At 40.0% G+C, this 13,841-nt stretch overlaps 2 protein-coding genes across 12 annotated transcripts in view; one reads left to right on the top strand and one right to left on the bottom strand.

Moving 5' to 3' along the window:
- MED12L (mediator complex subunit 12L) overlaps positions 1 to 13,841 on the bottom strand; it is a 319,084-nt gene that overhangs the window by 145,206 nt on the left and 160,037 nt on the right. The window lies entirely within an intron of this gene.
- The window catches only part of P2RY14 (purinergic receptor P2Y14), a 50,459-nt gene continuing 38,206 nt past the window's right edge, over positions 1,589 to 13,841 (top strand). For 3 of the 6 annotated variants that reach the window (XM_032408441.1, XM_032408443.1, XM_032408444.1), the window contains exon 1: positions 1,589 to 3,627. The gene's annotated coding sequence lies outside the window, so the exon portion shown is untranslated. The remainder of the gene's footprint in view (positions 3,628 to 13,841) is intronic. The other 3 variants (XM_032408445.1, XM_032408446.1, XM_032408442.1) reach the window with 2 other exon arrangements.

Raw genomic sequence — 13,841 nt, forward strand, 5'->3', positions numbered from 1 at the left:
ATAATTCACCAAGTTCTTCTTGGAGACTTACATGTTCATCTTCCGCCAATTCCAAAGCAAATACAGCCTTCACCTCCGCCTCTACCACTTGCCCTGGCCTCTGCCATCCTTACCACATGCACCACTTCATCTGCCCACCATCACTCTCTGTACCTTCCTCATCTCACACTAAAATTCTGTGTGCATACCATCAGCAGGTTCTGATGAGAAAATACACTTTTCCTGTGTTCCCAGCATATAATGTCCCAGTGTACCCAACTCTCAGATGCTTCACAGATTAACGAATCCGTGCTCAGTGTTCATTTGGTTCTAGGAAACACCTACAGGACTGCAGAAGGAAATCCTAAACTCTGGCTCTAAAGGCGTGCTCCAAAGTCCAGTCCCATCACCCCCTAGCTTGGACAACTTAAGTTTTCAGAGGCTGTATTTTCTCATCTGTGAAAAGGCATAGTTATCCCACAAATGGTTCATTTGTGAATTGGCTGTAAAACAATCTACTACAAAGAAAGTGCTCCTTAGTTGACTGTGTATATCTGGGTTCTGATCCAATCCTTGGCAATGAGTATTCCTTGAGTCCCCAGCTTGCCATCTTTGCCCTGCCACCTGCCAATATCATTACGGACAGATGCCCCAGACTGGCTTCCTGCAAGCCAAATACAGTGCATAGTCAGGTTTTGTTTGGGCCCACCAGACATTAGGCTTATATTAATCTGAAAAAGTCTTTGATTTAGATAAGGGCATGCAAAATCAGGAGAGACATGAAAGTACAGTCAAGAGCACAGACTCCAAGAGCTACTCTGCCAGCCTCCAAATCCCAGCTCTAAGAAGTCTGGGCCTAACTTAACTCTGTGCCTCAGTTGCCTCATCTATTAAGAAAAAATGTTGGGGAGGGGGGAGAGTAGCTCACGGAGTAGTGAGAACTCAGTGACTTTAAGCACATCAAGTGTTCAAAACAGTGCACACAATCAACAAATAAGTTTCTGATTACACTGGCTCATCCACTGGACCCTGACAAGCTCTGGCCAAGTGGCAGCTGACCCCCTGGGTGGGCCATGAGCTCTCTACAATTCCTTAATCCTTGGGAGTCTCAGATAGGATCTACCTCACGTCTCTAGACTACCAACCATCACATGACCACTCATATAGGGCTATCTCTTTGGCCTTGGACTTAGCAAGACCTGGTACCAGGAGGAAAACAAGCAGCTCCAATTTAACTTAATTTCCTCCCAGTCATACTCAGTAACAGGTATGTAGAGCACTCCACGGTGAATGCAAGAAGCACAGGAGAGTATGGGGACAATTAATGGGTGCTTCTGAGACCATGAGAATAAACAGTGCCTCCAGCATAAATCAGGGAAGTCTTGAGAGCTGCAGCTAAGAGACTGTGAATGCCGGGGCGCCTGTGTGGCTCAGATGATTAAGCGTCTGCCTTCAGCTCAGGTCATGATCCCAGGGCCCTGGGATCGAGCCCCACATCGGGCCCCTGGCTCAGCAGGGAGCCTGCTTCTCCCTAACCCTCTCTCCCTGCTCATGCTCTCTCTCTCTCTCTCTCTCTGTATCTCTGTGTCTCAAATGAATAAATAAAATCTTTAAAAAAAAAGAGAGACTGTGAATGCCCAATCATCCATTTAATCAGCATGTTTACATCTGAAGGACTCTGTAGTGTGCCCGGTAACAACCAGGCTCTGAAGGCTAGTCCTTACCTACATGTATTTCCCCACCACATCACCCTGCAGCCAAAGCCAACAAGCCTGGAGACTGCATGCACACAGGTGTTCTTAGTCCCATTGGTCTGGGCAGCAGCAAGGACCACGTGGGCCCTGGGGAGCACAGAAAAATGGATCCCTCACATAGACCAAAGCCAGAAACCTAAAACCATCCATGGGTCCCTTGGGGCCTCTGCTCAGAGTATTAAGGATCAATAGTGACTATTAAGTTTGTGAGTGAGGCACATAATAAGAAAATGTGCTTCACGAGGGAAGAGACTTGGGTCTGACAGGGTCACAGCTCCATCTCCAGGATCTGGAACACTGCCCACCACATAGTAGGTACACAGACAGTATCTACAACAACGCCTGGTTTATCATAAGCACATAAATAAGTACAAACAATTACTGTAACTGCTCATGTATATGTTTTTAAATCAAACCGAACTTCATGAGTTAAACCATGAGCCCATAATTTGGCAATGGGACAACCTGAGTGAACACACCTGAAATGTAGGAGCCCTTATTAGGTCTTCATGCTTTGAGTATCTCGGTGTCCCCTCATTTCTTCCTTACCACACTATAATGGACATGATAACTTTAGGTTTTTGTGTCTATTACCAGTTGTATATGTGTAGAGCGCGTGGTTTTCTTTCTTTCTTAATCTGGTTCTGAGTCACACACTTTGACACGGCATTTGTAGCCCAATTCTGATGTTTCCAAATCTAACTGCACACTCTTACTCCCTAGAAGAGATACTGGAACACTCTTCAGGACATGACAAACTATACAATACAACGTCAACTAAATAAGAGGCTCCTGCCTCTTGCTTTTAAAACAGTAACATAAGCAGCATAAACTAAGCAAACGGTGAACAAATGATGAGTTTAACGGAAGTACTACTCACAATCTATTTGTAATACTCAAATATGGAAAAGTTAATGTGGAAAAAAAGGGACAATAGCAGCACCTCTTATCTAACAGATGTGGCCACTGATGTCAAAATGCTTATTTACTCAAATGCTAATTCTGCATTTCCAGGCAGCCCCAATTCCCACCTATTTGTGAACAGTGCGTTACCCTGGGCGGCCGCTGACTGTTTCCTCCTGGAAGGGGCTTTCAGACAGAACCATGTCTTACCTGCCTCACTTGCCCCCTGTCCATTCTCCACCTTGTACCTTCACAAGTTGATGCGGAATTTACAAGTTTACAAAGAAAACCTCTTTAGATTGTTGCCTGGCTGTTCATTTGCCAAATGATGTGGTGATGTTGAAAAAAGTAGTAGAAAATTTCAAGGGGTGGGGGGGTAGGGGGGAAGCCAAGCTTTTTTTGGATCACTGAAGGAAAAGAAGTAGCTAGCACAGAGGCCAGCCTGACACCCACAGAGATCCAAACATCTCTCTCTTTCCATTTCCCAGCCTTGAGTAAGTTCTGACAGATCAACTGAGCAGTGACAGGAGACCGATTATTCTGTGGTTTCTGTCAAGTTCCTGATTTTCATCTGTTCTTGAAGACGAGCAGGAACTCTAACAGTCTTAATCTGGAGCGTACACGGAGACGTTCTGAAATGAATGCTGTTTAACTTGCAGACGTGGGCCGACAGGCAGGTAAGGAGACAGCTTTGCCGTGAGAGCACGTGAGCATGTGTGAATGGTGTAAGAGAACAGAAAGGATCTGTGAGCTGGGCAGCAACAGCGCCCGGCAACACTGGATGATCCCCATTCTCAGTAAGTCACTTTTTGTTTGAGAACTATAATTGGTTGCTATGGGATTATATTTGCTCACACTGAGTTTGGGATCCAAATCTGAAATTTTATCATTGATGACTACTTAGGATTTCCTATTGTGGCTGTTCCAATATATCTGTGAAGAAGAGATATCAAAGAAAATGCCAAAAAGGTGTTTATCCAGGACAAACATTGTAAGTTTGTTTGTGTGTATCGAAATTGCCTCTAAAGACTATAAAATCAATTATTGCAATATTTATAAGTTAGTGTGAATGCTTTTGTTTACAGTTGCACGTGTGCTTAGTTATTACCTATATGTATATATATATAGGTAAAAGCTTTCATCTTTGTTGTTATTGGGATAACTTAACCCTCATAATACCTAGTAAGATATTTATTTGCCTTTAAAGAGAATTATAAGCTGCAAAAACATCTCTCCTATGCATAGCAAAAATTTGAGTTAATATGCTACTTACTATGGTCTATGACTAATCAGCTAAATTATTTCAAATACTTTAAACATTATGAATTTCAAATTACACACAGGGGAATTAACACAGATCCACACTGTGAGCATATTCAACCAATCTCATGCAATTCATCTAGTCCAGAAATATATTTTTAAGAAAGTACACCTTATGCTATGGAGAAAATGAATCAAAAAAATCACACTTGGGGGGTGGGGGGGCGGGTGCACCTGGGTGGCACAGCCGGTTAAGCATCCAATTCTTGATTTTGGCTCTGGTCATGATCTCAGGATCGTAAGATCGAGCCCCGCATCAGGCTCCATGGAGCCTGCTTAAGATTCTCTCTCATCCTCTCCCACTGCCCTTCCCCACCTCTTAAAAAAAATAAATTCCCCCCACACACATTGTACTTTACATATTCATCTTGTTAAAACAGACATGAAACAAAGTTTTTAGCACTAAAGAAAACATATATCACTGATAAGTTAAAAAAAATACATAATGTACTCACCATAAATACTAAAATATTTTTATGATTTTTGAGCATACAAATTTTATACTTCAATAAAATCTATTATAAATATACATATGATAGTATGCACACACATACACAACTGGTAATAGACACAAAAACTCAAAGTTATCATGTCCATTATTATAGTGTGGGTAAGGAAGAAATGAGGGGACACCAAGATACTCAGAGCATGAAGACCCAATAAGGGGAAGTAGACAGGGTATGGAGAAAGAATTACTATTTGCTGAAATGTTATACTGTCCCTTTTCCACTTGAGGAAGCAGGTAGAGAGGATGTAACTATCCTGACCAACGCCACCCAGCTGATCTCACCATGAGCCTGAGCCCTCTGAGCAGATGGAAGGCACTTGTACTCTATTCATGGCAGCTCCTGAGGCCACAGAGTTTCAATCAATCCAACCTTACCATTGCCACACCTGCTCCCTCCCCTTCCACCCTCCCCCACCAAATCACCCATCAGCAGGTCCTAAAATCCTCTTCAACTACTTTCATCCTCAATCATATATTTGTAGGATAGTATTTATAATTCTCTGGCTATAAGAATGTTCCATCCAGTATCAGGTACATATATTAGGGGGCAAGTTGTACTTGAAACATAAATTACAATTATGCCTGACATCTTTAAACAGAATACAACTTGGGGGGAAGAGGCAGCAACAGAAAAAGAAAGTTTCTCAAAGTCAGGAGAATTGGGGGGAGGAAGAAGGGGGCCACTTTAAAATAGCTAATGGGTACACTAGGCAGCAAGGTACTAAGTAACTACCCTCTAAGAGGTCAGGCCACCAAGCTCCCTGAGTCCCATTCCCTGATGTAAAATTCCCAGCTGATGCTGCTTATCTGGGGGTCCCTACTTTGAGAAGCACCGATCTATAGCTGAACCCCACATTCATATTTGCCTTACTAATAACACTGTCTACAGTCTAAGCCATTTAATGATAGGGCAAAATAATGAATAAATGCTTAACAAGCAAAACCACCATATTATCCCCACAAAGTTACGCATGACATTATTCTTGACCAGAAAAATTTAAAAAGGAAGGGAGGGAGGAAGGGAAGGAGGGAGGGAGGGAAGGAAAAAACAGGGTCAAGGTATTTCCCATTAGATCAAAGATGCTTCTGGAGTCAACTGCTGGACAAAGGAATACTGTTGCCTCTAGAGTGAATTTGAGTGTTGAGGCTTCCTAAGCCTCTGTCTCTATGATAAGAATCCAGAAGTCACCTTTATTTCATTTGGTTTCAGCACTGCCTTGAAAGTTAGGTTGGTATCAAGTGAGCTGTCTCAACTTCCCAGCATGAACACTCTCTGGAATACCAAGAACACATCAGTCCAGAGATAAGAGGCTGAAGCCAACACAAGCTTATTCTGCCATCCTCCTTATGGGTACCCTCACTTGCAGAAGGCTCTTGAATAGAGGACTATTGGACAATAAGGAGAATTTCTTTCAAATGAAAATTACATCATCGGCATAAGAGTGCCAAGCCTTTTTAGGTAGAGCAGTGGTTCATAAAGTGTAGTCCCCAGACAAGATGCATTAACATCACCAGTGAACTTGTTAGACCTGCAAATTTTTGACCCCAGAACTACTGAATTATGAAACTTTGGGAGTGGAGGTTGGCAATCTGTGTTTTAACAAGCCCTCTAGGTGATTTGCTGCACATTCAACTTTGAATTCCACTGGGTAAAATGACCGTACATCCTGGGACAGGGTCGGGCATAATTTTAAATATTACCCCACCCCTACTTCCTATTTCAGAAGGGTCCTGGTTTGGACAATAAATTATATGGTCATCCTTACATTTCAGATTAAATACTACAAAGGGGAATCATTGGTCGGGCTCTATTTACTACTTGGGATTTCAAATTAGCTTCAAATCTGCTGCTACATTCTACTACTAAATCCACAGTGTCCCTGAATCCTGAAAAATGCATTGCCTCATAAAAGTCAAGCGGACAAAGCTAGAGAAACCAATTTCAGTAGAGGTATCCTACCTTTACAAAAAAATTACCCACTAACACGATATAAAACGCGAAGCTTCCTGAGTAGTGTATGGGATCAAATCTCCTCCATCGTATCTTTAAAATCCTTTTAACTAAATATTCTGGCTCCTCTCCAAGGAGTTTTCTTCTCCCAACTAGCACGCTTGAAAAGTATAAGCCTACTAGGTAATTTACTAGCCTTATTTTTATAGTAATAACTTAGCTATATTAATTCCCAGAAAAACCAAGCTTACCACCAAGCTTCCCACTCCACTGTTCTTTTAAAGGCAAAGTAAAATGTTGGTCATATGCTTTTGGATCTGATCACTTTTTGATTCCTTTGAAATCCTTTGTCTTCACACAGCCTAAATTAAATTGCTCGCTCTTTTTTTTTTTCAACTCTGAAGTCTTCCATCTGTTGTTTCTGAAAACATCAAAGGCCTCAGACACCATGTTCTGACCCTTCATCTCTCAGATGAGAAAATAATCATAGAGGAGTGGTGGCTTCTATTCAATTACATAACATCTGTTGTTAAAGTCAAGATCTCAAAGAGAAAAAGATCAGCTATTTGGCTGCTCAGGCTTGACCCAAAGGAGATTGTGTACTTTGGTGTGGTCACTTGGACAAAGAATCTGATTCTCAATTTTCCAGGATGACACATACTTATTTTTATCATGTCACTGGACTACAGTGACAATTCACACCAAGAAGACTTGCAACATGTCAAGGTTTCTCTTATTGTGGGAGAGATACCTGGCCAGAGAGCAGGATTCACCCACTGCTTACAGGATCTTCCCAGTGAGTTCAGCCCTAAGGTCAATGGTTGGTAGAGAAGTTCACTGAGGGCTTCATCTAAGGAATGTTTCCATCCTGCTACAGAGGGTAAATGAAATCTTCTCACTCTAGACAAATTTCAGTCAGTCATTCATTCAGTAAACACTGATTCCTAACCATGTGCCCCCCATGATACTAGATGCTAGGGGTAACTCTGCAGGCAGAATACTCCCTGACCTCCTGAGGCTTACATTCTAATAGGCACAAGGACAAGCCTTGAGACCTTCAATTCTTTCTCTGAAGAAATGATACTTATTCAGTTAGGACAACAATCTTTGGGCATACTTTAATGTAATAGATATATTTTGATTTTCTTTATAGAGATTTGAAAGGGACCTAATCTCATCAGAAGCCAAACAACATTTATGAACTTGATCTGAATCCCTGACCTAACCTTGTTTCTAGAAGCTGATAGCCCTACGTGTACTGATGAAAAAACAGGATATGGAAAACAATACAAAATTCCGTTAAATATCCTAGGAGTCGGACGTAACATTTAATATTCTCTTTTTCCTGGCCCTGAAACTGCCTACCCGTGTTTCTGCACAAGGATCTCACTGCCTCTTTCCTACTCCAAACATCTCTACACACACCATTTTTATAGAAGTGAAAAAAGGAAGAGAAAGGATATGTTCTGAGATGAAAAGAAAACCTAAAATGTAAGATTAGCTGTCTTGTTATCACTGAATCTATGAAGAGTCTGAACATAGCAGCAGGCCCTTTCACCATGCCACTGAGACAGGTAGTTGGTTAACAACAACAAAAAAGGGGGACAAAGTCAGAATCATTTTCAGAAAAGGAGATCTCCCCTTAAATACCTCATTTTAACTTAAAATACTTAATGTACACTTACTGCCTAATCTTTTGGGGTTGTGGCAAGACTTTTTTTTTCTGAGTATGGGTCTAATTTTCCTTCATAAACCGTAACATTAGCAGACTGCCAGTCATGTCCAGTTTCTTAGTTTATTTCAAGTAGCATGAGAATTTTTAAATACTTGAGAAGCCATGTGAAGAAAAAAAAAAAAACACAAAATAAAAAACCCAGACCTAGATAATTTCTTTTTTTACATGTCTTTTCAGATTTTGTTCTGTAAATATTTCATTTTACACAGCTAGAGCCACATACGTATGTTTGTATCTTTCTTTTTTCATGTTCCACCATGTAACACAAACACAAAATTCCTGCATAACACTAAGAATTCTGCAAAGTTATTATCCTTAACAGCTCCCTAATATCCTTGTCCCAAACAGGCCTATTATTTACCTAAATAATCCACTAATTCAGTGTTTCCACTGTTTTGCTATTGATGAATTCAAACCTTGCTCTGCACTTTGGGTATTTGTTTGTTTTTAGTAGTATCTTCCTAAACTCGAATCACAGGGTCAACAGCAGTAAATAAGGGTCTCAATTCACCTTACCAAACTGCCTTCCATAAAAACTGCACATGGGGCTCATGGGTAGCTCAGTCGGGTACACATCCAACTCTTGATTTCAGTTCAGGTCATGATCTCAGGGTCATGGGATCAAGCCCTCCATCAGGCTCCACGCTTGGCGGGGAGTCTGCTTCTCTCTCTCTCTCTCTCTCAAATAAATAAATAAATAATTTTTTTTTTTTTTAACTGCACAATTTACAGTTTCACTAGTTGAGAGTGATGGTCTCACTGCATCTTTATCAGCATGGAGGTTTTTGTGTTTCATGGTTGGTATTAGGTCTTTGCTAGTTTGATTGGTTTACACACATGGCATATTGTTGGGGTTTTAATATATCTCTGAGGAAAGGTAAAGTCAAATATGACTATAGTTCATCATGTCCTTATTTCTATGAATTTCTTGTTCAGTGCATATGCATGGAGAGATGGGAGGTATGCAGAGATCAGCGATGACACTTTCTCATGGTCTCATTTATCCAGCTGATATACTTGCAGACTCGGGTACAGACACCTGGGTCATTGGATTGGTCATAAAGGAAAGTTCCCTAGAACGCCAGGCCTTGCAAAGGTACCTTTGCACAGGTCCCCAAGTCACTGCTGCAGGCAATGGTCTTGGAGTTGGGGATGCCAGAACACAGCATGTACTTTCCCAGCAGGTCCTTGTAAACCCTCTTACAGGGCTCCTGGGAGGAGACAAGCCTGATAACCATGCACATGAGCTACGATGAAAAGGTCTCTCTGGAGGGTCTGTTGTGATCTCAACTCTAGACTCAGTTGGGAGCCAAGCAATAGACCTACATTCTTAAGCCTTCAAAAGAATGGAGTCTGTCTTAGCCTAGCAAGGAAATAACACAGTGAAGTTTGTCAACAAATGTTGAGTGGATGGATGGCGGTAAGGAGGATCTTAACAAACTAAGTATACCATGGAAACAACATTCTGCCTTACTAGTTTTTATCTAAAGCCACTCCTACCCTGCCTAAGAAAAGGTGCACGCCATGCTTTCACTAAGGGAGACAGCCAGTCCTCAAATCTACAAAGCCAAGGAATACAGCATAATAATAAATAGCAAAGAGCAGCATTCTGGAATCAAACTATATGGTTTCAAATCTTAACTCCACACCACTTACTCTCATAACACCCTGATAAAGTTATTCAATGCCTCTATGACTCATTTCCCTCACTGATCATGGAAATTAAATTAATTTTCATAAAGTACCCAAACAAGGACTATCATGACATCAGAGTACAATCAATGTTTACTGATGTCATCACCATCATCATCTTATTTCTCAGTAACATAGTACACTGGTTTGATGACTACAAGAAAGTGGAAGCCAAAGGGACATATTCGAATTCTAGCTTGCCACATAACCTCTGCTTGCTCAGTTTTACTTTTCTGTAAAAACAGTTAAAATACCTATCTAAGAAGAACTATTGTAGTTAATACTTGATATATAGTTGACAATCAAAAACTACAGCCACTCATATATATAAAAACCTACAACATACACAAATGTAGCAAATCTACATTCCAGCCGATGTCCTCTCTTACACATCTATCAAACCTCCATCCAAAGAACCTTAACCAGCATTTGATTGTCGACTCAGCATTTCACTTGGGGCAGTGGAAGAAAAGCTACCTTCTCTCAGGAAACAATTCCAAAGAAGATACCCACTTAACATGTAGACTATAATCTGGGAAAAATGATGTGCTACACTGTGGAGTTAAAATAGGAGCTCAGAAAAAGGAAAGAGCACTATACTGAAGCATCTGGTGGACTGAAGAAACAAAATTAGGCCGAGTCTTGAAAAAGGAAAATGACACCAAGAGAGGGGTGGGAAAGGATATACTGATTCAATTAATATGTTTATTGACCCCTAAATATGTCTTCCTTTATTCTTGTCTTGATCCCTTGACCAGAGATCTTGATCCTATTTGGAATTATTTTCCCTCCAATGACCAATCTCTACCTTTATCAATTTCCATCTTCAAAACACAACATAAACCATCTCTTGCCCACAAAGGCTTTCCTGTTTGACCTTTTTCTGAGAGCTCCTGTGGTGCATACTCCCTGCCACCTTTACAATACTCTACACCATTTACACATAGTTTACAGCATGCGTTCAACAGCCTTACTGCTCTAAGTGCAAGTTTTACACCTTCAACTTTTTCCCCCACTTAATTTAGGTTGAAGTGTAAACTACTTAGGATAAAATAGAAAGCAGATTTGAAACATAAATTCAATGAGTTTTGACACCGAGTAAACACCACCCCAATTATTATATTTCCATCGCAAAACTTCCCTTATACTCCTTTCCACTCACAGGTGTCCCCTTTCCCCATTTCTTTCACTAGAACGTACTTTTTACCTGTAGTAGAATTGTATTTAAATAGAATCACACATTACATACCCCTTTTGTGTCTGACTTCTTTTGCTCAATCTCACATTTTGAGATTATTGAGATCATATTGTTGGCATATTATCATTCCTCTTGATCACTAAGTGGTATTGTAGAAGTATACCACAATTTCCTTACTCATTTTAATCTTTTGATGAACATTTGGGTCATTCCGAATTTTTGCCCCTTATGAATAGAGTTGCTATGAACATTCTAGTAAAAGTCTTTTTAGAGACATATGCTTTCATTTCTCTTAGCTAAAAAGCTAAGGAATTAAATTACTACCTCATTAGCCGTATGTTAACTTGATTACAAATTACCAAAGTGCTTTCCAAAGCAGATTTTCTATTTTCCCCTCCAACCAAAAATTATGGAAGTACCAATTGTTCCATTTCCTTGTAAATGGTTAGTATTGTCTTGGTATCTGTGGTTTTTTTGTTGTTGTGGGAGTTCTGGGCTGGGGGGGGGGGGGGGGTCTTTTTTTTTTGCCATTCTAATGGATGTGAAATATTATCTCATCATTTTCAATTTGCATTTCCCTGATGACTCGCAATGCTGAACATCTTTTCACGTGTTGCCTGGTCAAATACCTTCTTTTGTGAATTGCTTCTTCAAGTCTTTTGGCTATTTTTTTAATTAAGTTATGAAAATTCTTTAAATAGTCTGAGTCCTTTAACAGAGGTATGTATTGTGAATTTTTCCTCCCAATCTGTGGCTTACCTTTCATTTTCTTAATGGTATCTAATGAAAAATGGAAGTTTTAAATTTTGGTAAGGTACAATTTATTAACCTTCTATTTTATGGTTAGTGTATTTTGTATCCTAATAAATCACTGGCTATCCAAGGTTGTGAGATAGCATATTCTGTTTTCCTCTAGAAGCTGTAGGGTTTCAGTTTTACATTTAGATATATAATCCATCTTGAATTACTTCTTTGAGTCCTTATTTCATCTGGTAATAGATCTCTGCAAAGAGGAAGTGATCTAAAAACATTGCTGACTCATTATAAATACCCGCAGAGGTTAAGAGAAATGTATTTTGAAAGCCTGTTATAAAGGCCTATGCTTAGCCTCAGGGACATCCTGGATAGAAAACCTACTAATAGGAATTGTGACCCAATAGAACAACACAGAATATCCATTTGAAAGTGATTGTCTGGCCCTGCCTTATGATAAGCTTTTGACTAGGGCAGGGATAATCCAAAGTTCCCATTTCTTTATGAACAGCAGTTTAACCCAGCACAGAAAACAGAGAATAGTTCGCTTACGGTATTTTCTCCCTCTTTGAATATACATTAGAACAAATACCATGTCATTACTATAGACTGAATTCTCTTTAATGAATCAGGCTCCATAAAACCAGTCAAGTGATTCCCAGCAGCTCTGTCGAAAACTGACTTTAAAAGGAGTAATAAATGTCCAAAATATTACTCTCGGGGAACATATTTTCTCTATAGTGTAAAACATACACATTTTGTAAGGCTCAGACGACTTTTAAAAACGTTTTACTAACATTTCTTCTAGAAAACATGTCAACTCAAAACATAAAGAGAATTATTCCTGCTCTTCAGACAAAGACTATTACCTAATGCAACTTAAAATAAAGCATTTCAAGCTATTGCCTTGAGACTTAGTAAGAAAACACAAGATTAAGAAGAGTTCTTTTCCATTTATTAGGGATTGGAGAAATTAACAAATTAACTAGGATCACAGAGCGTTTTGTAAGTACTTAGCATTGCAGTCAAGAAAACAATCTACACGCTAAGAAATGAAGAGACTACTCTGAAGAGCTGTATTATGGCAGTTGCTTCCTTGGTAATATGAGCGCAAACACACTCACCGTTTAGCAAGTCTCATTTCTTATCACCTGCCTTAGCGCTGAAGTTTCCACACTACAACTGAGGAACTGCCACAGGAAAACTCGGTGCATCTACACAAGAGCCGAGGCACTCATTTATAGCTTGCACGTCCTCTATTTTTTTTTTTTTTTTTTAAAGATTTTATTTATTTATTTGACAGAGAGAGACACAGCGAGAGAGGGAATACAAGCAGGGGGAGTGGGAGAGGGAGAAGCAGGCTTCCCGTGGAGCAGGGAGCCCGATGCGGGGCTCGATCCCAGGACCCTGGGATCATGACCTGAGCCGAAGGCAGACGCTTAACGACTGAGCCACCCAGGCGCCCCAACGTCCTCTATTTTTAATGACTGCCCAAGCTTGGCAAGCTAACATTGCTTAGAAAACTATCAACAATAGTTGCTTAGAATTTAGGGTGAAACAGAAGAAAAGAAACCACGTAAACCTGGTTATTGTTTCTTTTTGAACAGAAAAGGAGTTTTCATGTCTAGCTACTTGCATGTGAAGTTATGCATTTAAATTCTCTTTCTCATCAAGTATTTCAATTATCATCTTTCCCTTAATAGCACTCCATTACTTTTATGCCTTCCTAAATGTAGAATTCATTCCACAGCCGAAGGTCAGAAAGAATAACAGCGGCAAAAAACAAAAACAAAAACAAACAAACAAACATCCTCCCAGTAAGGAATATTGTCTTAAGCCATATATTCCATGAAGTGTTTAGCTAATGGTTCCAATAACAGTCAAAATAAACTTTTCATTTAAAGAATGTAAGAAACTCTACCATTCAGGGACCTTCAGGGACCACACTCTAGAATGAGCTGCCCAGACCATATTTAATTAGAAAAGTTCTCTAGTACTTTACAGCACTGATATAACTCATTTATGCTGGCTATGAAGTAAACCTTAAT

The sequence above is a fragment of the Phoca vitulina genome, unplaced genomic scaffold, assembly GCF_004348235.1.
Source record: "Phoca vitulina isolate PV1807 unplaced genomic scaffold, GSC_HSeal_1.0 scaffold10, whole genome shotgun sequence".
Taxonomy (NCBI): Eukaryota; Metazoa; Chordata; class Mammalia; order Carnivora; family Phocidae; genus Phoca; species Phoca vitulina.